This window comes from Harpia harpyja, chromosome 21 (assembly GCF_026419915.1).
Source record: "Harpia harpyja isolate bHarHar1 chromosome 21, bHarHar1 primary haplotype, whole genome shotgun sequence".
Taxonomy (NCBI): domain Eukaryota; kingdom Metazoa; phylum Chordata; class Aves; order Accipitriformes; family Accipitridae; genus Harpia; species Harpia harpyja.
This window is the reverse complement of record NC_068960.1, coordinates 57041-81626: the sequence shown is the minus strand read 5'-3', so window position 1 is coordinate 81626 and position 24586 is coordinate 57041. Positions and strand designations below refer to the sequence as shown.

Here is a 24586-nt window from a genome sequence, read left to right as displayed (position 1 = left end):
GGAAACCCCCTTACCCTTCCCATCTTGATTTGAGTACCGAAGATTCCAGTCAGTAGAGCTAAGTGTAACTGACCAACGATTGTTTTTAAATAAGAATATTGATAAGGTTATATAATCAAAGGACCAATCCTTAGAAAGGTTAAATTTAAGAACGAGCATAGTATGCCTTTTTATGGAAAGAGCTTATGTAACAATGACCCAACAGAAAAAGTCTGTAAAAACTGACGGATTTTGATACCAAGTGGGACACGCCTTTGGAGGAGCGATCCCCCGTGTCCCCAGCGCTGCGATAAACGAAGTGCCCGCTTCTTAACTGCACGTTGGTGTTAAGGAGTTCTATTCCGGATTTCGGTAACGGTTTTGGCGACCCAGACGGGACCTTGCGAGTGAGACCGGACGAGATCGAGCGTCGATCAAACTCCGGCCGGCGCCGAGGTATTCTCGGGGAGAACCACCGCCCTCGACTCACAAAGCTCCTCGCAGCGTTCCCTGGAAAAAAGGTAAGGCGCTGCTTCTTTGGAATTTGTTTGGAAAGCCTGCCTGTGAGGCGCGGCGAAAGCTTCGCAGGGTTGGGGCTTGGAGGGTACCCGTTTGCAGTGGAAGCCTAGGCGTCTGCCCCTAAGTCGTAAGCGAAAGCTCTTGCTGGGTTGGACTTTGTGTATTATTTGGGACAACTGTCATTTGCGTTTGTTTGGCATTTGGGATTTGAATGTATATAGGTATAATGGCATTAGCAAAATTGTTTAAGAATAAGAGTGCAGGAAATAGAACTGCTGATGAAAAGATACCAAAACCATCACCGTTGGGATGTTTATTGGCACACTGGGGTGAATTGCAGGAAAAATGGGAAACAAACAGAACTTTGAGTTATAATACTATATTGCAATTACTGTTGTTTTGTAGGAGAGAGAGTAAATGGAATGAAGTGCCATAGGTAGATTTGTTCTTTTTAAGTGAACGTAGCTGACGGGGACCGGAGGGGAGTCTCCCAGCAGAAGCTCTGGTTACAGCTAAACTGGGAGAACAGAAAATTGAATATGAATTGACGCTAGAGTCACCTTTTCAGTTTTAAATACCTTAGAGGGAGAGTTAAGTTTTGAAGAAATTGGTGGTGTTGGTGCAACAAGTGAATGAGAAACTAGACCCTTCTTTAAATCTTTAACAATGAAATTAGGAAAGCAATGGGTCACTCGGCAGTTTTTCTATGTGCCAAATTCTCCTAAACTCCTGTTAAGGGGAGATCTACTGGAGAACGTAGAGGCAGAAATTAAATTAAAAAATGGAGAGATTAAAATTTTAATTCCAGAAACTAAACGTATCGAAGCAGTGGCTTTGTTGTTACAGGATGGTTACCGAAAGCAGAAGATCATACCAGTCAAAGTATAATGCTGTAATTCCAATCGTCTGGACTGGGAAGTTCCCGGTAAATCCAAAAAGCAGAACCTGTGAGACTTGATGTAAAGCCAGGATCGAATCCGCTAAGAATTAAGCCATACCCCCTAAAACTGGAAAGCCGGAAAGGGTTAGTATTGATAATACAAAAATTTTTAAGATATAAATTGTTAACAGAATGTGAATCCAAATATAACACCCCGACCTTGCCTGTTAAAAGGCTAATGAAAAAGATATAGATTAGTTCAACACCTCAGAGCAATAAATCAAATAGTACAAGATATTCATCCGGTAGTAGCAAATCCTTATACTTTGTTAACAACCCTAACAGAGAAACGAGAACGGTTCACAGTGTTAGACTGAAAAGATGCCTTTTCCTGTATTCCCTTGGATCCCAACAGTCAAGAGCTTTTTGCTTTTGAATGGGAAAATCCTGAGACTGGGAGAAAAACACAATATACACGGACAGTCTTGCCTCAAGGCTTTAAGAATAGTCTTACCATCTTTGGAAATCCATTGGCACGAGAATTAGAGATTTGGAAGAAAGAAAATAATCAAGAAATCTTGTTGAAATGTATGGATGATCTGTTAATTGTAGCCGAGATGGAAGAACAATGCACAAAGTTAACTATTAACTTTTTGAACTCTTTGGGAATCAGTGGATAGCGAGTGTCAAAAGAAAAAACCCAAATAACCCAGAAAGAAGAAACTTATTTGAGTTTTAAAATCCTAAAAGGACAGAGACAATTAGGAACTGAGAGCAAAGAGGCAATCTGTCGTCTCCCCGAACCTAAGACTAACAAATTAATGACGAGCATTTCCAGGAATGGTTGCGTGGTGTCACCTGTAGATTATCAGTTGTGGCTTGCTGGTCCGACCTTTATAGGAGCAGCTCAAAACCTCAAAGAATGGATTGGACTGATGAGACAAGGGGATTCAAAAGAATCTCAGTAGACATAATAAAGGGGGATGAGAGATGATGTTTAGCGCTTACATTGTTGAAATTAGCTGAGGCAAAGACAGTCTTTGATAAGAAGAGCTGGTCCCAAGGACCAGCCAATGAGGTAGAGACAGCTCCCGATAAGAAGCAGGAGCAGGCCCCAAGAGCCAGCTAAGACCGGTCTTGCGGCTTGGGTGAATACCAAGAAATCACTGAGGCTGCGCAAGAAAAAAGGTTACTAGCGGTGACGAAGAGGAGTCATCTCTCTTCATCTCGGCGACCACCAGACGACCACCATAAAGAGGCACTGCGCAAGCGCAGTTGAGAGGAGACTATGGCAATGACCTCTCGGAGCTAATTTTAATAGGAAGCGGGGATAGGTCATGCATATGTATAGGCGTATTGTGACTATGTAACACTTGACTGTATAAACTTGAGACAAACTGCCGAGTCGGGTGCGCATGACTTTGGTGGGACTACCCCCCGTGCTGCCCAGCGCCGGATGAACATACCTACTTTACAATCTCACTGACTGTGGAGTCTGTTTTCCGCACGTCACTGATGCCGAGAAAGCTACTTTCAAAGAATTGAAACAGGCTGTAACAGGGGTGCCAGCCCTAGGCCTGCCAGATCTCACAAAGACATTTGAACTTTTCACTCACGAAAGAAGAGGTATAGCTCCGGGCATCCTGGCCCAATATTTAGGGCCAAGTGGGCGAGCTGTGGCCTACTTCTCGAAGCGATTAGATCACGTGAGTCTGGGATGCTCCGGTCGTCTGAGAGCCGTCGCTGCAACTGCGCTACTGATCCAGGAAGCTCGTAAGTTCACCTGAGGACAAAGGATCGCTGTACGTTTCCCATACGATAACTGTTGCGCTAAAACAGAAAGGGGGGCATTGGTTATCCCCTAGCAGAATGCTGAAATACCGAGTGGTGTTGCTGGAACAAGATGATGTTTACTTAAGAACTACTACCACCGTTAACCCTGTTGCGTTTTCAACAACCGGTCAAGTTAAAGGAGAACTGGAACGTGACTGCTTGCAGACAATCGAAAGAGTTTACCCCAGCTGACTGGATCTCTGAGATGTGCCGCTAGAAGAAACAGACTGGGAACTCTATACCGACGGAAGCGGTTTCATCTGTGAAGGAAAACGTTTATCGAGATAGACAATAACAACCGAGGAGGTAATTGCGTTGCGAACTTTGCCTTCGATGATATCTGCCCAAAAGGCTGAACTGAGAGCTCTTATTCGAGCTCTGGAACTAAGTCAAGGAAAGCGAGTCAACATTTGGACAGACTCAAAGTACGCTTTTGGAGTAGTACGTGCGCATGGAGCGATATGGAGAGAGAGAGGACTGTTATCTGCACAAGGAACCACCATTCAGCATGCAGAACAAATACCGAAATTGTTAGAAACCGTTCAAAAACCAACAGCAGTCACGATAACGCGCTGTAAAGCGCATCAGTTAGGTAAGACTGTTCCTAACGCAGGTAACCGACTGGCTGATAAAGCTGCTAAAGAGGCTGCAGAAAAAGGCATCCTAGCCATAGTTCCAGAGAAAAGTATAAAATTGCCTAAAGAAACTCCAAATTATAATGAAAGAGATGGAAGAATTAATTGTTAGATTGCAGGCTAACAAAGTGAAACAGGACAGGCTGTAACACCGACAGGTCAAATAATAGTCCCGCCCACAATAATAAGAGAAACTGCCCGAGCTGAGCATAACAAAGGCTATCGGGGAACAGAAAGTAAAATATGACAAAGATTGTTTAAACATTTATAAGCGGATGTGAAATTTATATATAAAATGATCCCCAAATCAGTAATAAGATTATCTTTGGAATTATTAAATAAGGAAATTTTTTAGGGGAATACTAGCAAATTGATTTTATAGAATTGCCTTGAAAAGAAGGATCTATCCTAGTTTTAGTTGATATCTTTACTGGGTGGCCCGAGGCTTTCCCTTGTCGCACCAACAAAGCAAGAGAAGTAGTTAAAGTCTTGCTCAAAGAGATAATACCAAAATATGGGGTGCCTGTAAGAATGTCATCTGACAATGGCCCTCATTTTATAGCAAAGATGATGAGACAAGTTGAGCAAAGTATTATCTATAGATTGAGACTATCACACCCCATATAGACCACAAGCAAGGGGGGGCGGGGGGGGGGGAAGAAAGAGAATGAACTATACCCTTAAGCAACAGTTGAGTAAAATTTGTCAGGAAACCTCACTCACTCACATGGGTTAAAGCCTTACCCATGGCTCTATTAAGAATCAGAGTATAGCCAGAAGAGAAAGAAAATTTAAGTCATTATGCAATGTTATATGAAAGACCGTATCAAGAGACCTATGTTCTGAGTATCTTGAGTGGCTTTGGAGATATGTTTTTAAAAGGTGTTATGATTTCTTGAAGAAATTCTTTTCAAGAACTTCGTCAGTATGTCTCCGCAGCTGGACCCTTAGAATTGGACGTAGCAGCGCATCCCTTCCGACCAGGAGATTGAATATATATAAAATCACTGAGAAGTGGAAAGGACCGTATCGAGTCATTTTAAGAACACTTACAGCAGTAAAGGTCTGGGAGAAGAACCTTGGCTTCATTATTCAAGACTAAAGAAAGCACCAACAGGAAATTGGAAGTCTAAAGAAACTGGCCCTTTGAAACTGAAAACCTGTAAGTAAGTTTCACGTTATCTATTTGGGAAAACAATTGTGTAAAGTTTATAATATTGGGGTTGCTATTAGGAATATTGTCGAGGGCAGTAATCTTTTTGTGTGTTATAGGGTTTAAGTATTTTTTTTGAGCGGTTCTAAACACAAGATAAACAAAATGAAACAATTATTGTTTGAGCTATTAATCTTGATATTAACCGTTTCTGTAATTTTGATTAAAAAAAAAAATTCTAGTTTTGGAATTGATTCAAAGTTTTGTAAAGACACAAAATTTAACCTCGATAACAGCCTGCCTTCCGATTCCAAAGTCAGATGAAAATCTAGTTCCGTGGAGAATACTGACATTGAATTTAACCAAAACTTGAGAAAAGACATAGAACAATGAGAATCATTTTAGCAAATTAAATTGGATGGATTTAAAAGGCAATTATTTTTTTAAATTTGAAAGAAGGAATTATAGCATTTTGAATTATAACATTACCAAACCATCCACCTCACGGACAAAAGAATTAATTTATCACCCTTCGGGAGAGACTTGTACAAACACCCCTTGGGGCTGTCAGCTGGCAAAACCGTAGAGACAAGTGCGAAAAGGAACTTGGGATCCTATTTAAAATATAAAACGATGTTTGGAATTTACTGGAGTTCCAGGATCCTTGTTAGATCCACCCAGAGTCAGGACCATCTATGGAAATTTAGATTGGTTTAGACAAAGAGAGAAAAATCACACATCCTAAAGAGAAGGGTATGAAAGTTTAGACTTGCAACTCCTCTGACCCCAAAATCCAAAGACTTTCTCTAGTAGCTAAAGCTCTAAGATGGGGGATGTATTTGTAGAAAGTAGAATAATATTTTAAATGATCCTGGGTCCCCTCTTAATAATGGAAAAAAATTAGCTTGGAATTGACTGTATTAAAGGACAGGTGAAAAGTTTAGGGTTAACTGTTTGGGTGAATAGTGATGATATACGATCCACTCACCTTTTCCTGAAGGACAAAAGCAAATAATGGACTTTAGACTTGATAACTCTATCCTCTCTCTGGAAGAAATCTCCTTTGTGGCCTCGGCGGTGGACCTGGGTAAATCGAAAAGATGATATCTGGCAATTGCCAAGTCTTAGAACTAAAATAAGACGGGTATTAAAATCTGTATTTTTACCCCAGTGAACAGCTCGTCAAGAGTCATCTTACTTTGACATCTTTCATTCCATAAACGAAGCGCCTGCTTCTGAACATCCCATGGGTGTTCTGGAGTTTTATTCCGGATTTCGGTACCACAGCTGCGGGCCGGGGCTGGAGGAGCCCCAGGTGCGGGCAGTGAGGCTGATGGCGACGGCCCCTCCCTGGAAAGGGGGGGCTGCCGGGGGAGGGGCCGCGGCAGGGCCGGTGGGAGCCCAGGCAGGAGCGGAGCGGAGCAGAGCGGTGGCCGGGCTGCGGCTGCCCCTCGGGAGAAGGTGAGCGGGGCCGGGCGCCCCTCGGACCGCGAACGTCCCAGGCGGGGGTGGCCCGGGGGAGGTGGGGGGCCGCCTGTGCCGAGGCCGGGGGGGGGCCGGGGCCCTGGGGGCTCGCGGGGGGCCGGGAGCACGTGGGCCGGGGGGGGCCCGGGCCCCGTGGCGGGGCTTGCGCAATCGCCCGGCGGGTCCCGGGGAAAGCCCCGAGGAGGACGGCGGGGTCCGTGCCGGACGCGCGGAGCGGCAGCGGGGCGGGGCCGCGCCGTGCCGGAGCGGCGGCGGCGGGCGCTGCCCCGAGCCGGACGGGGGGTGCCGCGCCGTGCCGGAGCGGCGGCGGCGGGGACTGTCCGGAGCCGGCGGCGGGAGCGCGCCGGAGCTGCCCGGAGCGGCGCTGGGTGCCCGGCGGGGATTGCGGCTGCGCCGGCGTGGGGGTGGGCGGAAACGGAAGCGGCGTCCCCTCGGGGTCAGGCAGCAGGGCAGGCTGCCTCCCGGGGCATGCCGCGAGCTGTAGTTTTCGCGGACTCGGCGGCCGGGCAGCTCCGTGGCTCTCGGGCGCGGCGTAGTCCTCGCTGCCGCCGCGGCCCCCGGAGTCCGACCAGGTCAGACGCAGGAGCGTTGCCGGTTTCGCGTGGTTTTCCGCGGGCTTCCCGCTGCGCCCGCTCCCCGACCAGCCCTCCCGGGCGCATGCGCCGTCCTGCGCGTGGGGCAGCCCGGCGTTCGCGCGCCGGCTCCGGCCGCTCCGGCGCATGCGCGGTTCCCGGGAGCAGCGTGGCGGCGCGCAGGGCGCGGGTCTCGGCGGCAGCGGGCGAGCGCCGGGACTGCGGGTGAGACGAGCGATCCCTTTCAGCGGGGGCGGGGGTAGGGGGTGCCTCCTGCCCGCTGGCGGGATGGGAAGCTGCGAAGCTGCCGCCGCGGCAGGCTGCCGGTCCGCCGGAGGCGAGCCGGGCCAGGGCAGCGCCGGGGAGTTCCTCGAGAGCCGGTAGAAGGGAAGAGGGGACGGAGGCGGGCACCCCCAGGCGCGGCCAGCGGGCGCCTGCCCGAGTCGCCAGAGCTCCCCCGGCCCCGCTCGGCCCGTGTGGCTGCCCCCAGCTCCAGCCCCTCCCCCGAAGCCTGCGCTGTAGCCGCAGGCAGCCCCCGAGCCCTGTCGCGAGGGCAGCAAGCTGGTCCTGCGGTGTTCTCGAGTCTCCCTTAACGTGGGTGCCGTTAGCAGCGGCGTGGGGAATGAGCGGCGTCTGCGGAAGGAGGGGCTCCGGCCAGGGTCGAGCTGCGGTAATAACGGTCACTGCTGCCTCTTTCCTTCTCCCAGAGGCCACGCTGTGGGTGCGGTTGTCCGTTCGTCCCCTGGGGATGCCGTTGACTGCAGCAGCCTCAGGCTTGCATGGGCTGTCTCTGCCTGGCCTCCCTCTCCTTGCGGCGCGGGAGCACAGAGGGACAGGCGGAGCGCTTACTGGCTGTGGACAGGAGCTGCTGAAGCTGACGTTGAAGCTGGAGAGGCCACAGAATGGTAAAGCTGCTGAAGAATAAAATAAAGAGGATCCAGCCACCAGCTGCAGACAGGAGATAGCCTGCCTCTCCAGGTGAGGATGGATCCTTCCTAGTGTAGTACTCAGCAGGTCCGATCACCAGTGTGCACGGCAGGGTCTGTATGCATAACCAAAACCACAGTACAGGCATGTAGTGTGTGTGCATGTGAGGCTGTGTTTCTAGGAAGCCTCATATTGTAAGAGCTGGAAGACACCAATCTATTCTCTTAGGTGGATGACAGTCAAGTGAGTGCAGCTACGGAGGAGGAAGGGAGAGGGAGAGAGAGACAGACATGTCTGAACTGTCAAATTCTCCCAGCAGCTCCAACAGCGGGAGGTACAGTGAGTCCTGGACCCCTGGGGCTGTGTCACCCGTCTTCTGCATCCCAGTCCCTCCCTGCCCCCACCTTCTCTTTCTCTCAGTGCTTTAATTTTTTTGGTTTGTTTTTTTTTTTCTGTACCTCTCCCTTTCTTGTTCTCTAAGTCCCCCTCTTTCTCTGTTGTTCTGCCTCTCTGTTTTCTTTTTCTCTCTGCACTTCTGACCTGTCCCATCCTTCTTTTTTTTTATCCTCTGTCTCTGCCTTGCAGCCCATCACTACTTTGTCTTTCTCCATCTATCCGTCTGTCTTCTTATCCCAATCTTGTTAATTCCTCCCTGTCTGCCCTTTAGCCCTTCACAATTCCCACCGCTCTCACCTGTCTGATGCTGTGTCTCTATTTTTAAATTCCTTTCTCTGCCCTGTATTCTGGATACACTTTTACTTTCTTAGATTCTCTTGTTCCAGGTCCCTGTCCCTATGTTTTAACTTCTTCCCTCACTGTCCCATAGCCCATTTTTGTCTTTATTATTCTCTCTCTGTCTGGTTCCCTGTCCCTATTCTTTATTTCCCCTCTCTCTTCCCTTTAGATCATCAGTGTTTTTGATATTTCTCAGTCTCTCTCATCTACCTCACTGTCCCGTTTTTTAATTCTTCCTTTTGCCCTGTGGCTCATCACTAATATTTGTTTTTATCCATCTCTCTGTCTGGTACCCTCTCCTTTTTTATTAGTTCCTCCTCTCTGTCCTGTAGCCCATTGCTATTTCCCCACCCTGTCTCTCTCTGTCTCCCTTTCCTTACTTTTCAATCCCCCCTCTCTGCCCTGTAGCCGATCACTGTTGTAGTGAGTTTGTGTGGCAAACTGGGGCAGGGGAGTGGATAGGGGCTGCAGGGGTGGGTTCTGTGAGAAGACACCAGGACTTGCCCCCATGTTGGGCACAGCCAGTTCCAGCTCCAAGATAGAGCTGCTACTGGTCAAAGCTGAGCCAACCAGCAACGCTGGTAGCACCTCTGTGACATTTAAGAAGGGCTAAAAAAAAGCTGTGCAGAAGCTGTCAGTCCTGCAGACACCAAGGTCAGTGAAGAAGAAAAAGGAGGTGGTGATCCAGGTCCTAAAGCAGAGATTCCCCTGCAGCCTGCAGTGAAGACCATGGTGACACAGGCTGTCCCCCTGCAGCCCACGGAGGTCCATGGCGGAGCAGATATGCACCCTGCAGCCGATGGAGGACCCCTCGCTAGAGCAGGCGGATTCACCCGAAGGAGGCTGTGACGCTGTGGAGAGGAGCCCCACACTGGAGCAGGTTTTCTGGCAGGACCTGCGGCCCCATGGGAGTGACACCACACTGGAACAGAAGAAGAGCACAAAGAAGGAAGGAGCAGCAGAGACAACTTGTGATGAACTGACTGCAACCCCCCGCTCCTTCTCCCCCTGTGCTGCTCGGTAGGAGGAGGTAGAGAAGTCAGGAGTGAAGATGAGCCCAGGAAAAAGAGAGGGGTGGGGGGAAGGTGTTTTTCAGATTTGTTCGTATTTCTCATTATTGTACTCTGATTTTGACTGACAATAAATTAATTTCCCCAAGTCGAGTCTGTTTTGCCTGTGACAGTAATTGGTGAGCGATTGCTCTGTCCTTATCTTGACCCACAAGCTTTTTTGTTGTATTTTCTACCCTCCGGTCTTGTTGAGGAGGGGGAATGGTAGAGTGGCTTGGTGGACGCTCGTCAGCCAGCCAAGGTCAACCCACCACAGTTTCCTTCTCTCAGGCTCCCTGTCCCTATTTTTTAAATCTGGCCTATGTTTCTTGTATGTCGTCACTTTTGAAACTTTCTACCTCTCCATCCTTATTTAAATTCTTGCATGTTTCTTAAACCCAGTTGCTTTTTAAATTTTCTTGCTACTTTTCCTTCTCTTTGTCTCCCTGACCTTATTTTAATTTCTCACCTGTGTTTCTTGTACCCTGTTGCTTTTCAAATTTCGTTCTTATGTCTCCCTCTATGCAGCTCCATGTACCTACTTTTTGATTCTTGTACCCTGTTGCTTTCAAAATTTTCTGTTTCCTTCTATCCATCTCCCTGTCTCTAGTTCTTAACTCTTCCCTCTCTGTCCTGTACCCTGTCACTTCTTAGATTTTCTTTCTACGTCTCCCTCTTTCTATCTCCCTGTGCCTATTTGTTAGTTCTTGCCTATGTTTCTCGTATGCTGTTGCTTTTTGAAAATTTTCTCTCTACCTGGCTCCCTGTTTCTGTTTTCTAGTTCTTGATGTTTCTTCTCCCGTATCACTTGAGAATGTTTCCCTGTGCCTTGTCCTGTCTTTATCTTGTTGTCCTGCCAGTCCCTTCACCTTCTCTCCCCCACTTCCTATTATTTATTCCTACATCTCCATCCCTGTTGTTTTGCTCAGTCTCTCTGCGCTTCTCTCTCTACACTGTTTTCCTGCTTCTCGTCCCTCTCTTGTTCCCAGCATCCCATTTTCTGGCTCCCTGTCTTGCACCTCTGTGTCCCTCTGTCCTTCCTCCTGCTTTACTCTTCCCTTTTATCACCCCATCCTGCTGCCTTTGGGCACTGAGCCTTGTAGCCAACTCATTGCCAGGATTTCTTATATGCATTAATGAATAAATTTTTCCTGCCTCCTCTGTGTCCCTGGATGTGGGTAGGTGCAGGGGCAGGGATAATATGCTGTGGGGCTTTGGCAATGGCCCCTGTTCGTGATGGGCTCCAGCTGGGGCTGGGATGGCCCCAGGTGTGGCCAGTGAGGTTGAGGATGGGGCTGGCCCTGCTGTGTGAAGGGGCTCCAGCTGTAAAGGGGGCTGCCTGGGCAGGGGAACTGGCTGAGGAGGGAGTCCAAGGGGGTCTGGCTGGTAGGTGCCTGCAGCAAGGAATGGCCAGTCCCCGTGGCAAGGAAGGATCCCTCTGTTCCTGGCCTCTGTTGGCTACACGCGTGAGCTGCCGTGTATCAAGGAAGCCTTGTGGATGAGGAGCATTGAGGCGTCTGCTGCGTGCTGCCGAGTGGGTGAGGGTCAGGCAGCCGGCACTGGGGAGGAGGAAGGGGCAGAGGCAGAGAGAGAAACGTCGGGGCAGTGAAGGTCTCCTGCCGGCACCAGGAGCTGTGGTGAGTCGCACATCGTCTCCTCTACATCCTGGCCCACCTCCGCCTCCCTTCCTCCGTCTCCCTCTCTGCCTGCCCGCCTATGTGTATGGCTCCTCAAAACTTATTATTCTTCTGTCAACTCTGCCCAGTACCCTGTTGCCTTTTAAATGTTTAATATGCCTCTCTCTAACCAGCTGCTTCTCCCTGTTTTTTATTTTTTCTGCACCGCCTTGTACCCCATTACTTTTAAAATTTAATTTCTATGTTTTCCCCTCTCTGTCTCCCTGACCCTATATTTTAATTCTTCCCTCTTTGTCCTGTACCCAGTTGCTTGAGACTGGCTGGGCATCGGTCAGTTGGTGGTAAGCAAATGTTTTCATTTGCTGGTTTTTTTTTTCTGTTACAACTTTTAAAAAAAAGTCTTTTTAATTATTAAACTTTTTATATCAACCCATGAGTTTCTCACATTTACCCTCCTGATTCTCCCCCTATCCCACTGTAGGAGGGAGTAAGTGAGCAGCTGTATGGTACTTAGTTGCCAGCCAGGGTTAAACCACGATGCTACATCTACATTTATGAAGCTGCCTATTGCTATTTTTTAATTATTTCCTGTCATGTACCCTGTTGCTTTGAAAATTTGCTTTCTATGTCTACTTTTATCCAGTTTACTGTCTTTATTTTTTATCTCTCTGTCCTGTGCCCCTGTGATACTTTTAAATTTCCTTTATATTTCTCAGTTTTAGTTCACTGTGGCTATTTTTAAAATTTTTTTCTGTCCTGTACCAAATCACTTCTTAAATTTTCCTTCTATGTCTACTTCTATCGAGCTGTGTATCACTGTTTTTTAATTCTTTCCTCACTATTGTGTACCCCGTTGCTTTTTACTTTTTCTTTCTATGTCTACTTTAACCTATTCACTGTCTTTAAGTTATTCCTGTCTGTCATGTAGCCCATCACCTTTTAAATTTTCTTCCTATGTCTGTTTGTTTAGTTAGCTGTCCCTATTTTTTAATTCTTTTGTCTCTGTCATGTACCCTGTTGTGCTGGTTTGGGCTGGGATAGAGTTGATTTTCCTTCCAGTAGCTAGTATGGGGCTACGTTTTGGAGTTGTGCTGAAAACAGTGTTGATAACACAGGGATGTTTTTGTTATTGCTGAGCAGTGCTTGCTCAGAGTCAAGGGCTGTTCTGCTTCCCACCCTGCCCCACCAGTGAGCAGGCTGGGGCTGAACAAGGAGCTGGGCGGGGACACAGCTGGGACAGCTGACCCCAACTGACCCAAGGGCTGTTCCAGACCATATGATGTCATGCTCAGCATATAAAGCTGGGGGAAGGAGAAGGAAGGGGGGACATTCAGAGCGATGGCATTTGTCTTCCCACATAACCGTTACGCATGATGGAGCCCTGCTTTCCTGGAGATGGCTGAACACCCGCCTGCTGACGGGACGCTTCAAGGAATGAATTCCTTGTCTTGCTTTGCTTGTGCGCGTGGCTTCTGCTTTACCTATTAAACTGGCTTTATTTCAACCTGTGAGTTTTACTTTTTTTCTGGTTTTTCTCCCCCATCCCACTGCAGGGGGGCAGCGAGCAAGCGGCTGGGTGGTGCTTAGTTGCCAGCTGGGGTTAAACCATGACACCTGTCACTTTTTTCCAATTTGCTTTCTATGCCTACTTTAACCTATTCACTGTCTTTGTTTTTTAATTTTATCCTCTGTCCTGTACCATCTCACTTTTAACATTTTCTTTCTGTGTCTGTTTGTTTGCTGTCCCTATTTTTTAATTCTTTCCTGTATGTCCTGTAAGCAGTTGCTTTTTAAATTTTCTTTCTATGGCTAGTTTTATACAGTTCACTGTCTATATATTTTTAGTTTTTTCATCTGTCTTGCACCTCATTGTTTTACAAATTTTCTTTCCATATCTCTATTTATCTATTTTTCTCTCCCTATTTTTAAATATCTTTCCTGTCCTGTATGCCATAATGTTTTAAATTTTCCTTCTATGTCTACTTTTATCAAGCAGTGTATCACAGCTTTTTGATTCTTTCCTGGCTGTCGTGTACCCTGTCACTTCTTACATTTTCTTTCTCTGTGTCTCTCTATTATTCACCCTATCCTTATTTTTTATTTTTTTTCCTAGCCTTTCTTTAATGCTGTCACTGTTACAATTTTCTTTCTGTGTCACCTTTTATCCAGTTCACTTTGTTTTTTAATTTTTCCGCTGTCTTGCACTCCATCACTTTTACATTTCCTTTCTATTTCTCTATTTAGTGTGCTGTCACTATTGTTTAATACTTTCTTGTCTGTCCTGTAGCCTGTTGCTTTTTAGATTTTGGTTCTACATCTTTATTTCTTTAGTTCGCTGTCCCTATTTTTCATTCTTTTCCATTTTTCCTTATTCCCATCACTTTTTAAAATTTTCTATCTCTGTTAACCAGTTCTGTCCCTATTTTTTAATTCTTTCCTGTCCTGTACCCCATCACTTTTTAAATTTTCCTTCTATGTCTACTTTTATGATGCTGCATATTACTGGTTTTTAATTCTTTCCTGTCTGTCCTATACCGCATCGCTTTAAAAATTTACTTTCTATGTATCTCTCTCTTTTTCAGCCTATCAATATTTTAAAATTTTTTCCTTTGTCTTAGACTCCATTGCTGTTAAAATTTCCTGTCTCTGTTTTAGTTTGCTGTCCCTATTTTTTTCCCTTTAATTCCTTAATGCTGTGCTTTTAAAATGGTCTTTCTATGTCTTCTTTTATCCAGTAACTGTTTCTATTTTTTAATTCTTTCCTGTCTGTCATGAACTGCATTGCTTTTAAAATTTTCTATGTCTACTTTTATGTAGTTCACTGTCCCTATTTTTCAATTTTTTCTCTCATAATTCTTTTACTTTTCAAATCTTTTTTTCTAGGAGTACTTTTATCTTGTTTTCTGTCCCTATTTTTAATTTTTTCCTGTTTACTGTATCTTGTCACTTTTAAAATTTCCGTTCTATGTCTACTTTTATCAAGATGTCACTCCCTTTTTTTAAATTTTCCTGTCTGTCCTGTACCCCATCTCTTTTAAATTTTCTTTCCTCGTCTATTTTTAGCCAGTGTGCTGTCTTTAGTTTTTAATCCATTCTAGTATGTCCCATACCCAGTTGCTTTTAAAATTTTCTTTCTATGCCTTTGTCTGTCACATCTCACTTTCTCAGGATGACAACTCAGGTTTGCTCATTCCCAGGTCAGGATTAAAGTGAAACGACACTAGGGATCCTTTAACTCACAAAACTCAACTTTATTCGCTCACCACAAAAATTGGCATGAAACTACATCAGTAAACTGTGTAACCTGTGCTAACCCTACATCACCAAACATATACTACAGGCCTTGCTTATTTTGGGATCGGTTCAGGGAAGACAAGAAGGAGAGCCCTCCGGTCGAGTCACGAGGTTCAGAGCGGACCCCTTTGCTTTCTAGACTCCTTCTCACAGAGGAGCCTGGGGCAGCTGGATTCACTCCTAGTCCCAGACTTGGTCAACGGTTTATGTTTACAGGGATAAAATGTAGGGATTATAGAAAAGGAAAAAGAAAGAGAGAAACAAGACAGAGAGAGAGAGAAGAGAAAGATTTCACCAGTCCTGGGTGCAGCATTGGTTCAGTCAACTGAGGGGTCCAGTCCTGCTGGACTTGCACACCTGGGGCTTCAGTTTGTGTCCTTTTATTGTCCTTGCCCCTCCTTCGGGCAGGCACTCAAACTTGTTAGGTTAATTAGGTGTCATGAGTGAGCGGTGTGTGAGCCTTTGGGACTTGGGGGTCGTTTGGGGGGTAACTTCCCCTTCCCTGCAGATGTGATCTTTTGTCATGCATGGTGAGATGTCCTGCTCAGCGTATCAGAACAGCATTATCGGAACAGGGAGCTGTGTACCCTCTGGCATGCCCTTCCCCTCCTGTTGCTGATGGGTGCTGATCTGCTGCTTTTCACCTGTGGTTCCTTGCTATGCAGGGTTCCTTGTTATGCAGAGTTTGTTGTTAAGCAGAACTTGCCCCACCATGATGTTTGAGACATTAACTCTTTCAGCCTCTCACACCGTCTATTTAGGGGTTTTTGCTATTTTAAAATTTTTTCCTCTCTTAATGCCTTCACTTTTAAATTTTGTTTCTTTGTTCACTTTTATGTATTTTTCTGTCTCTATTGTTTCCTTTTTTCCTATCTGTTCTCTATGTTATGACTTTTAAAATTTTCTATGTCTACTTTTATCAAGATGTCTAACCCTATTTTTTTATTTCCTGTGTCCTGTTGCTTTTATTTTTTTATCTACTTTTATCCAGTTCACTGTCTTTATATTTTATTCTAGTCTGTGCTGTGTAATTTAAAAATGCTGTCACCTTTAAAATTTTGTTTTAGTTTGATGTTCCCGTTTTTTTTTTCCTTTATTTTCTTAATCTTGTTGCGCTTTAATTTTTTTTTTCTCTACATCTGCTTTTATCTACCTCCTGTCCCTACTTTTTAATTCTTTCTTGTCTGTTGGTGTCCTGATTTTGGCTGGGATAGAGTTAATTTTCTTTCTAGTAGCTGGTATAGTGTTATGGTTTGGATTTATTTTGAGAAGAATGTTGATAACTGTCTTGGGTTCAGCTGGGATAGAGTTAATTTTTACAGGAACCTGGGAGGTGGGGGGGCATAGCTGGGGCAGCTGACCTGAACTAGCCAAGGAGCTATTCCATACCATGTGACATCATGCTTGGTATATAAATGGGGAGCGGGCTGCGGGGAGCGCTCTGGACTTTCGGTGGGGGAAGTGGTGGAGCGTCACGTTCCGGGTGGTGAGCAGTTGCACTGTGCATCACACTTTTTGTATATTCTTTCATTAGTACCGTTGTTGTTTGTCCCAGTAAACTGCCCTTATCTCAACCCTCGAGGTTCCAGGTTTTTTTTCTTTTCTCTCCTCCATCTCCTCCCTATCCCACCGCAGGGGGTAGGAGGAGTGAGCGAGCGGCTGCGTGGTCCTTTGTTACCGGCTGGGCTGAAACCACGACAATAACACACTGGTGTTTTCAGTTGTTGCTAAGTAGTATTTAAAACAAGTCAAGTATTTTTCAGCTTCTCATGCCCAGCCAGCAAGAAGGCTGGAGGGGCACAAGAAGTTGGGAGGGGACACAGCCAGGACAGCTGGCCTAAACTGGCCAAAGGGATATTCCGTACCTTATGATGTCATGCACAGTATATAAACTGGGGGGAGTTGGCTGGGGGTGGGGAGCAGGGGCCCCAGATCGCTGCTTGGGAACTAACTGGGCATCGGTAGGTGAGCGGTGAGCAATTGCATTGCACATCGCTTGTTTTGTGTATTATCTCCCAAGTATTATGTTTTGTATATTATTATCTCCAATTATTTTATTATTATCTTCATTTCTGTCCTATTAAACTGTCTTTATATCAACCCACAAGTTTTACTTTTTTTTTTTTTCCCCTCGATTCTCTCCCCTAACCCACTGGGTGGTGGTGGGAGTGAGCGAGCGGCTGCTTAGTTGCTGGCTGGGGTTAAACCACAACAGTTGGGTAGGTTGTCAATTTTAGAATTTTCTTTATGTCTCCATTTACTTAGTTTGTTGTCCCTATTTTTAAATTTTTTTCCTCCTTTAATGCCTTCCTTCTTGAATTTCTTTTCTATGTCTACTTTTATGTAGTTTTCTGTCCCTATTTTTAAATTTTTCTCCTGTGCCTTGTACCCTTTTATTTTTTTTAAATTTTCTTTCTATGTCTACTTTTATTTTTTGGGGGGCTCTTTTCTTGGTTCATCCTCAGGCTTTAGAGGGTCTCCTCGGCATGCTTTTATCTCTGGGTGTAATTTGCACCCCCCTTGGTTTGTCAGAACGTTGCCTCTTCCTCAGAGCAGTCTTTTTGTCCTCTCTTCCATCTCGCTTGCCTCCAGTGGGTCAGTCTCCCTCATGATACCTGTACCGTGTTCAAATCTCCTCCCGAGTATCTTTGTGCCCTCGAGCCTTCTTCTGTGTCTCTGTCTACCTCGGCACCCCTCTATTTCTGTCACAATGCTTCCTGCGAGCATCCTTCTGTTCCATCGCTATCCTTGAGTTCTGTAGCAGGCTTTGTTTCTTTCGTATTCAGAGACAATTCTTCCTGAGGCTTTCATTGTGCCCCAGAGCACTCTTACCTTATTCACTGCCATCTTGGATGTCTCCATTCAGTTGCTCATGTGCTGAGGACATCTGTACATTGCTGGGACACCTTCTTGAGTTTTGCATTGTGTCCCAGAGCTGCCTTCTGTCTTTCACTCTCAGCACCCTTCTTCTCCCATCATCATGCCTCCTGAGGCCGTCCTTGTGCCCCACAGCCCTCTTTTGGCTCTGTTGTGCACTTTGCACCCTTCTCCCTCCCTGAGAACCTTTCCTGATGCCATCTTTCATCTCCAGAATGCTCATGTTGTCCTCTATGCTAGCTAGCATACCTCTGTTCAGTCCCTAGTCCCCTGAGGACATCTGTAGTCTGTTCAAATCCCTTCTGGACTTCTTCATCATGGCCTCGAGCCTTCTTTTGCCTGTCCCTCTCAGAAGCCCTCTGCTACTGTCACAATGTCTCCCGAGGTCTTAGATTTTCCCTGCAGCACACTTTTAGCTCTGTAAGCCCCCTTTGGACTCATTTTGTTGCAATTGCACCTCTCTGATACTGAAAAGCCGGTCAAAGAAACTCTCTAAGACTTGTTTTGGAGTTTTAGAAAGCAGGCATTCTTCATTGCAGCGCTGGATGCACGGGGGATATTTCCACCTAGCGTGCATACCACAGCTTTAGCACAAACAGGTTATATAGAATAACTAATTGCATATTAATCAGATTAGTATACATATACATAAAAATGATTGCAACTGATTATCTTAGTACTGCCTACATCCTATCATACGCAATGAAGGATCCATTTGAGGCAAAGGGCTGCTTTTACGACCACCGACCCATTTGAAGTTCCTGTTGGCTGTCCTTGAAGTCTTTGTTCTTGTCCTTGTTCTTTGATCTTGAAGCTTAATGCAGTTTCAATCACATGTGGTCAGTTTCAGCATTGTTCTCATCTAGTGTACAGGACCATCTAGTCATAAGAGCAAAGAACTGCAAAACTTATGAATAATTACTAGTTAATCACTTGACTACACTTTTGTAACTATGTCCCCAGCTACCCGTTGTCTACTGTTTCAACCATAATGTTAATATATGATCATTTATCAAATCTCACTTATACAGTTATCTAGCAGCAAACCAGTTTTCATCAGTCTACCTTCTAAAGGATGTGTCGTATTGTGAGCTGACCTGTTTAGCTCGAGTCCTAATTAGGGCACCTGCTAGCCTCTCCCTTTGCTGGCATTCTTCTACTCATTTGGTGTTATTTTTTTAATATGCTGAAATACAATTTGTGATTTTAATTTTTCAGATGTGTTGTCGTAAGGGTGTGGTGATGCTCAGCAGATGCCCCATCCTGTGGGAAGCACCCCCTCCATGGGGCAGGCAGTGTGGATTATCTGGCGTTGGGTCAAGAACCCAGAGTGGAATTGCTGTTGCAGATTATCCCAGACGAGTTTACCTACTGTGGATTACGTGGGTGGAGCCCCTGGTGAAGGTAAACCTCATGCATGCCCCCCCCAGCCTGTGCATGTTCTTGCGCACATATCTTTCCACCCCAAACTATCCATCTAACCCACCTTCCATGCGAGTTTTTTCCCATGCCGATTGGTGGGGGCGTCACCCCCTTCCCCCCACCCACCGTGTATCCCTGAAGTTCCATGTTTTCTCGGTGTCATTTGCGGCTGCTGTCCCCACGTAAACTGCGGGGGGCGTGGCTGCTGCCGACCCTTTGCTGCATGACTGCAGGGGGCGTTGTTGCCCCACCCCCCCCAGCCTGTCCCTGTGGGGCATGGCTGCTGCCTGGTCCCCCCCGTGTATTTCCATGTTTTTTTGGTGTCTTTTGCGCTTTGGGACTCTTGTACCTCTGTTAAGGGAGTCAGTTGGAGACACGCTCAGAGGGACTCTGAATCATTGGCTATTCACAGTAAATAATTTATTTTGCAACCAGAGATATTTTGGAGATGGAATTCTTAAGGGATCTAATTCTGCTTTGTGATTCAGTCCTATCCAGAAGGTAGTTCTGGTAGAAGTTAGGTGGTATGCACAGTCTTGCTAGAAATGAAGCATAACCCCAGAGTGTTTTGGCTTTTTTATAGGAAACTAAAGCACATCAATTTTGATAACAACATTGTCATTGCGTTTAATGAGCTAGTTTCTTACATAGTTTAGAAGGACATCTATTGTTTTCTATCTACACCCCAGAAAAATTAAGTTTAATTCTCTACCCGGTCACATTGCTGATGCAATAGGTGTAGCTGTAGTACAGGAGCAAGTAGTGTCATTTCCCGCAGGGGTTACTTTCTCTGTTCAGGGCTTTGCTTGCTGTAAATTTAAGGCAGGTGAGAACAGTGCTGCTGCTCCTCCAGCTGACTTCATAACTTCTGGTGGTTTGCCCTTCCCATTTCCCAGGTGATTGTGCTAAGGGTGGTGGGCGGAGGGTCAGGGTATTTGAGCCACAGCCTCTGCTGAGGGAGCTCATTGTGCTCCTGGGTTTCTCTGGTGTTGGTGCTCAGCTCTTCCTTGAGTCCTTTGCAGCTTTTGAGCTGGCTCAGCCCTTTGGGAAGAGGTGTTTGCCTGAGGTAAGAGCTTCAGGACCAGTCAAGGTTCAGCAGCATGTGTAGTAGAAAGTAACACTTGTATGCAGCTTTTTTTTTTTCCTCTCTTTTTTTCAGGTCAGTAATTTTGTTTTGAGTGTTCAGGGGTAGAAAGAGGGTTTAATAGTATGCTTTTTTTTTTTTAATTCTTCATGCATTGTGTTTTCCTGGAATTCCCAACTTTATTGAAAACGGAACCTTGTTTTTTTCACCAGTTCTGCTGTATGCTGTGTAAGTTGCTGATATCTCTCTTAACAGGACCGATGGTGACGTTGTTTAGCAGGGGTTAGGGTGAGCGTCTTATATGCATCTGTATATGGAGTTTTAGTATTTCTGAAGAAAGCAGAAGGGCCAGGAGGCACAGTGCCTTTCAGGCCCTGGGATGCCTCGTCGCCTTTCCTCATTGCCCACAGAATGCCATGTTGTCCCTAGAACCTTTGCAGCTTGTGGCAGGCCCCTCGTGGATTATAAGCCTTAGGACTTAACTTTATTTTGTGGACGTGTGGCAGAGCTCAGAGTCTCTGGGAAGTTGTAGGTTAGGAGGTGCCCCCAGAATTTGGGATGTGGCTCAGAAGAGCGGCTCCTGAGGAGTAGCCACTGAAGGGGGTTCAGGGGTGCAAATGGAGGGCAGGAGGTGTCAGGAAGCAGTGGGGTTGCTTTCCTGACAGTTGAGAAGAAGAAAAGGGGTTTCTAAAGTTTTGGGACTGATAGGGAAAGGGAGGAGGGTTCACCAGCTTTTCTCAGATGAGTTTTGCAGTTGAATTTGGATGTCATAGAATGGTTTGGGTTGGAAGGGACCATAAAGATCCTCTGGTTCCAACCCCCCCAGCAATGGGTAGGGACACCTTCCGCAAGACCAGGTTGCTCAAAGCCCCATCTGACCTGGTCTCGAATGCTTCCAGGGAGGATGCATCCGCAGGTTCTCTGGGCAACCCGTTCCAGTGCCTCGCCACCCATAGTGAGAAACTTCTTCCTAACACCTAAACTAAATGTACCCTCTTTAGGACTAAAGTTGTTACCACCTTGTCCTATTGCTGTACGCCCTTGTAAAAAGAGCCTCTCCAGGTTTCTTATAGGCACCCTTTACATACCATGAAGTCTGCTATAAGGTCTCCTGCAAAGCTGCATGCCAATGAGCGGTCCGAGAAGGTGAGGCGGTTGTCGGTCGGGTCAGTGTTGAACAGCAAAGTATTATGCGGCTGCTTGGTTAAGCATTTACCTTCTGTTTTGGAGGCGCTGTGTGGGCTATCTTTGAAATGGATGAGCGTTTGAGGAGAGCTGTGGATTAGCGAGGAGGAGCGTGGGGCTTATGACTTCTCACGAGTGCCATGCTAATTTGGTGTGTCTTGGTACCTTAGGTACCACGAGTGACGATGGCTGCAGGGTCTGATTCTGGAATGAGCAGGGAAGTGAACACGGTGGCGTTTGTGAGGAGGGGGGAGTTGGGGAAGTAGTTGGCGTTGGCTGGCGGGATGCTTACTCCCTTTTCTGGTTTATTTTTTTTCTGTGCTTGTTCTATTGCAGATGTTGAAGACCAATGCGTCACCTTGAGGAACATCCCAGTTAGCCTGTGTGGTTTTTGTGGAGGATGGACTCAGCCCCTCGGCCCTCTGAAAGCTACGTTGAGGGACCAGGGCTGGGGAGAGGCTGGGAGGAAGGGACGAAGCTGGGAATTGCAGGGAGGGGTTTTAAAGTTAGAGCAGGAGAGAGGGCTGTCCCAAAGCAGTCCCCTTTAGGCAGGCAAAGGGAGCGGGTTGCTTTTCAGTGCGAGACCTGCGTGTGCCGGGCAGGGCAGGTCCAGCCTGTGTCCGCAGTGGTGTGTAGTTTGTGTAGTCTGTCTTCTAGGCCTTCGACCTTCCTCAGGTCTCGATGTCCTCGTCGCGCTTTGCGCCGGAGGAGCGTGGCATGCGCTTCGGTCGCCGTCCCTAGGGTCTCGAATGCCCGTACTCATCGGCCCGGTGCTAATCGGGTGCTTCTTTTCTTGCGTTCGGAGCTCTAAAGCGTGGATCAGTCTCGGCGGGTTCCGGTCGGTCCTCTTTTGCGGCGTTCTTCCGGGCTGCGTCGGCAGCCCCGCTCTCTAGCCATCCGTTTTCTCGGACTGGGACTTCTTCCCCGCATCCTGACGTCCTTAGGTCTTGACGCCAGGCTTCTGGCACATCCGTCATCTGGGTTTTGACAGTGCCGTCTTGTAATGGGGTGTTACGTTCGACTCCTCTCCTGGGGATCTGCCGTAGAGCCTCCTGGCCTCACGGTGGCGGCCCCGTAGGTCGTCTTGCCCGACGGCACCTCCCGTCCGGGGGTCATTCTTTTTGCTGAGAGTTTTTTCTCTCTTTGAATCGCCTCGTTGGTAGCGTTCCACGTGGTGAGGTTCTGCGCATGGGTGTGTTTGGCTTGGAGCTGCTCTGCCCGGGGATGTAGAGTCAGGGGTAGGTGGAACAGCGATAAGAGTCTGGGTGAAACGATGTGCCTAGACTGTTTAGGCGAGGGTCGTACAGTCATCTCAGCTCAAGTAGGCGTCAGCGGGCTGCGTGGACAGCTGTGCCGATAGTGTTTTACGGAGACGATTGGAGCCGTGTGGCAGGGGTTGTTGAGGGGCAGTGAAGCGGATTTGAATCTCTAAGGTGTTAAGTTTTGCACGTGATGGGCTTAAAGTTTTGCCCTGGTTTTTTTTTGGTTGGCGTGGTTTTGGGTTTTTTTTGTTTTGTTTTCTTTTTAAATAGCAGGCTGTAGTTGGACTCCAGATGGTCTTTGTAGATGGAATCAAGACCTCTGGAGTTGTTAAGCTCTTGCTCTGCATCCAGGTGACTTGTTCAATATGGTTTTTTTTTTTTTAGGTGCGGAGGGACAAGATGCGTGCCAGAGAGCGACGGGGAAAGGCAGCGGAGCACCGTAAGGAGGTGGGTCTGTGAGTGGAGTCAGAGGGAGGATGTGGCCGGTGGCTCTATGATTAGGTGATAGTGTTTTTACTTTTTTTATATTTTGAAGGTGCGAAGGAATGAGCGGAGCGGGCTATCGGCATCGGAGGTGACTTGGCAAGTTGAGCCGTGACTACTGGGTTGAAGCAACGGTTCCTTTGGAGGTGGTGTATTGTTGGTGAAGTTGGCAGCATCCCTTGTTATTTGTTTTTTGCAGGTGGTATGGAGGCTTCAATGTGGCAAGCTGTCGATGGCAGAGGTGGGGTGGTTGAGCGGCCAAGGTAAAGGAGAGGGAGTTGGGAATCGGTGCGGGCGGGCTGAGGTTTCGGGCGATGTCTCGGCATGCGTCTTCTGCTTTGGTTTTTGCAGGTGGCGCACGCAGCCTTGGAGGGGCGAAGCCGCAGGCCGATGAGCAGTCTGAGAAGGTGAGGTGGTTGTGGGCTGGGTTGGTGTTGTATATCGAAGTATGATGGGGCAGTTTGGTTTAAGCTTTTCCCTTTTGTTTTGGACGCGCTGTGCGGGCCACCTTTGGAATTGGATGAGCGTTTGAGGTGAGCTGTGGATGAGGGAGGAGGAGTATGGGGCTGGTGACTTCTCACGAGTGCTATGCTAATTTTGTGTGTCTTGCTATCTCAGGTACCATGAGTGATGATGGTCGTAGGTTCTGACTCTGGAATGAGCGGGTAAGCATAACACTGTGGTATGTGTCATTAAGTGGGGGGTTGGGAAAGTAGTTCGTGTTGTGGAGGAACGTGTGTGTTGTGGAGGAACGTGTGTGTTGTGGAGGAACGTGTTGTGAAGCTTTAGGGTTGCTACTGTAAAGCTGAGTTGTTGTTGTGTAAAGCTATTGTAAAACTTCAGGGTTGCTACTCTAAAACCCGTGTTGCGAAAACCATTATAAAACTTTGAAGTTGCTGTTGTAAAACCGTGTTGTAAAAAACCGTGTTGTGAAGGTTTAGGGGTGCTACTGTAAAACTGAATTGTAAAACTATTGTAAAACTTTGAAGTTGCTGTTGTAAAAACAATGTGTTGGAAATAACTGCGTTGTAAAAAGAACCGCGCGTTGTAAAAACAACGTGTTGGAAATAACTGCGTTGTAAAAACAACGTGTTGGAAATAACTGCGTTGTAAAAACAACGTGTTGGAAATAACTGCGTTGTAAAAACAACGTGTTGGAAATAACTGCGTTGTAAAAACAACGTGTTGGAAATAACTGCGTTGTAAAAACAACGTGTTGGAAATAACTGCGTTGTAAAAACAACGTGTTGGAAATAACTGCGTTGTAAAAACAACGTGTTGGAAATAACTGCGTTGTAAAAACAACGTGTTGGAAATAACTGCGTTGTAAAAACAACGTGTTGGAAATAACTGCGTTGTAAAAACAACGTGTTGGAAATAACTGCGTTGTAAAAACAACGTGTTGGAAATAACTGCGTTGTAAAAACAACGTGTTGGAAATAACTGCGTTGTAAAAACAACGTGTTGGAAATAACTGCGTTGTAAAAACAACGTGTTGGAAATAACTGCGTTGTAAAAACAACGTGTTGGAAATAACTGCGTTGTAAAAACAACGTGTTGGAAATAACTGCGTTG

General features: G+C 46.6%; 3 long non-coding RNA genes across 4 annotated transcripts; 2 read left to right on the top strand and 1 right to left on the bottom strand.

Moving 5' to 3' along the window:
• Window positions 1-457: 457 nt before the first annotated feature.
• LOC128134864 (uncharacterized) lies at window positions 458-6020 on the bottom strand. Its single transcript, XR_008232861.1, has 3 exons — window positions 5648-6020; window positions 1354-1443; window positions 458-489 (listed from the first exon to the last, which is right to left on the bottom strand). It is a non-coding gene; the product is annotated as an uncharacterized LOC128134864 (long non-coding RNA).
• A 1148-nt stretch (window positions 6021-7168) lies between these two features.
• Window positions 7169-9525, top strand: LOC128134863 (uncharacterized). Of its 2 annotated transcripts, none has more exons than XR_008232859.1 (4): window positions 7169-7281; window positions 7764-8034; window positions 8212-8317; window positions 9433-9525. It is a non-coding gene; the product is annotated as an uncharacterized LOC128134863 (long non-coding RNA). The 2 variants fall into 2 exon arrangements; XR_008232860.1 differs by lacking the exon at window positions 7169-7281 and adding an exon at window positions 7544-7650.
• Window positions 9526-10735: 1210 nt separating this feature from the next.
• On the top strand, window positions 10736-21200 carry LOC128135008 (uncharacterized). Its single transcript, XR_008232891.1, has 3 exons — window positions 10736-10945; window positions 11711-11745; window positions 21144-21200. It is a non-coding gene; the product is annotated as an uncharacterized LOC128135008 (long non-coding RNA).
• The last annotated feature ends 3386 nt before the right edge of the window (window positions 21201-24586 follow it).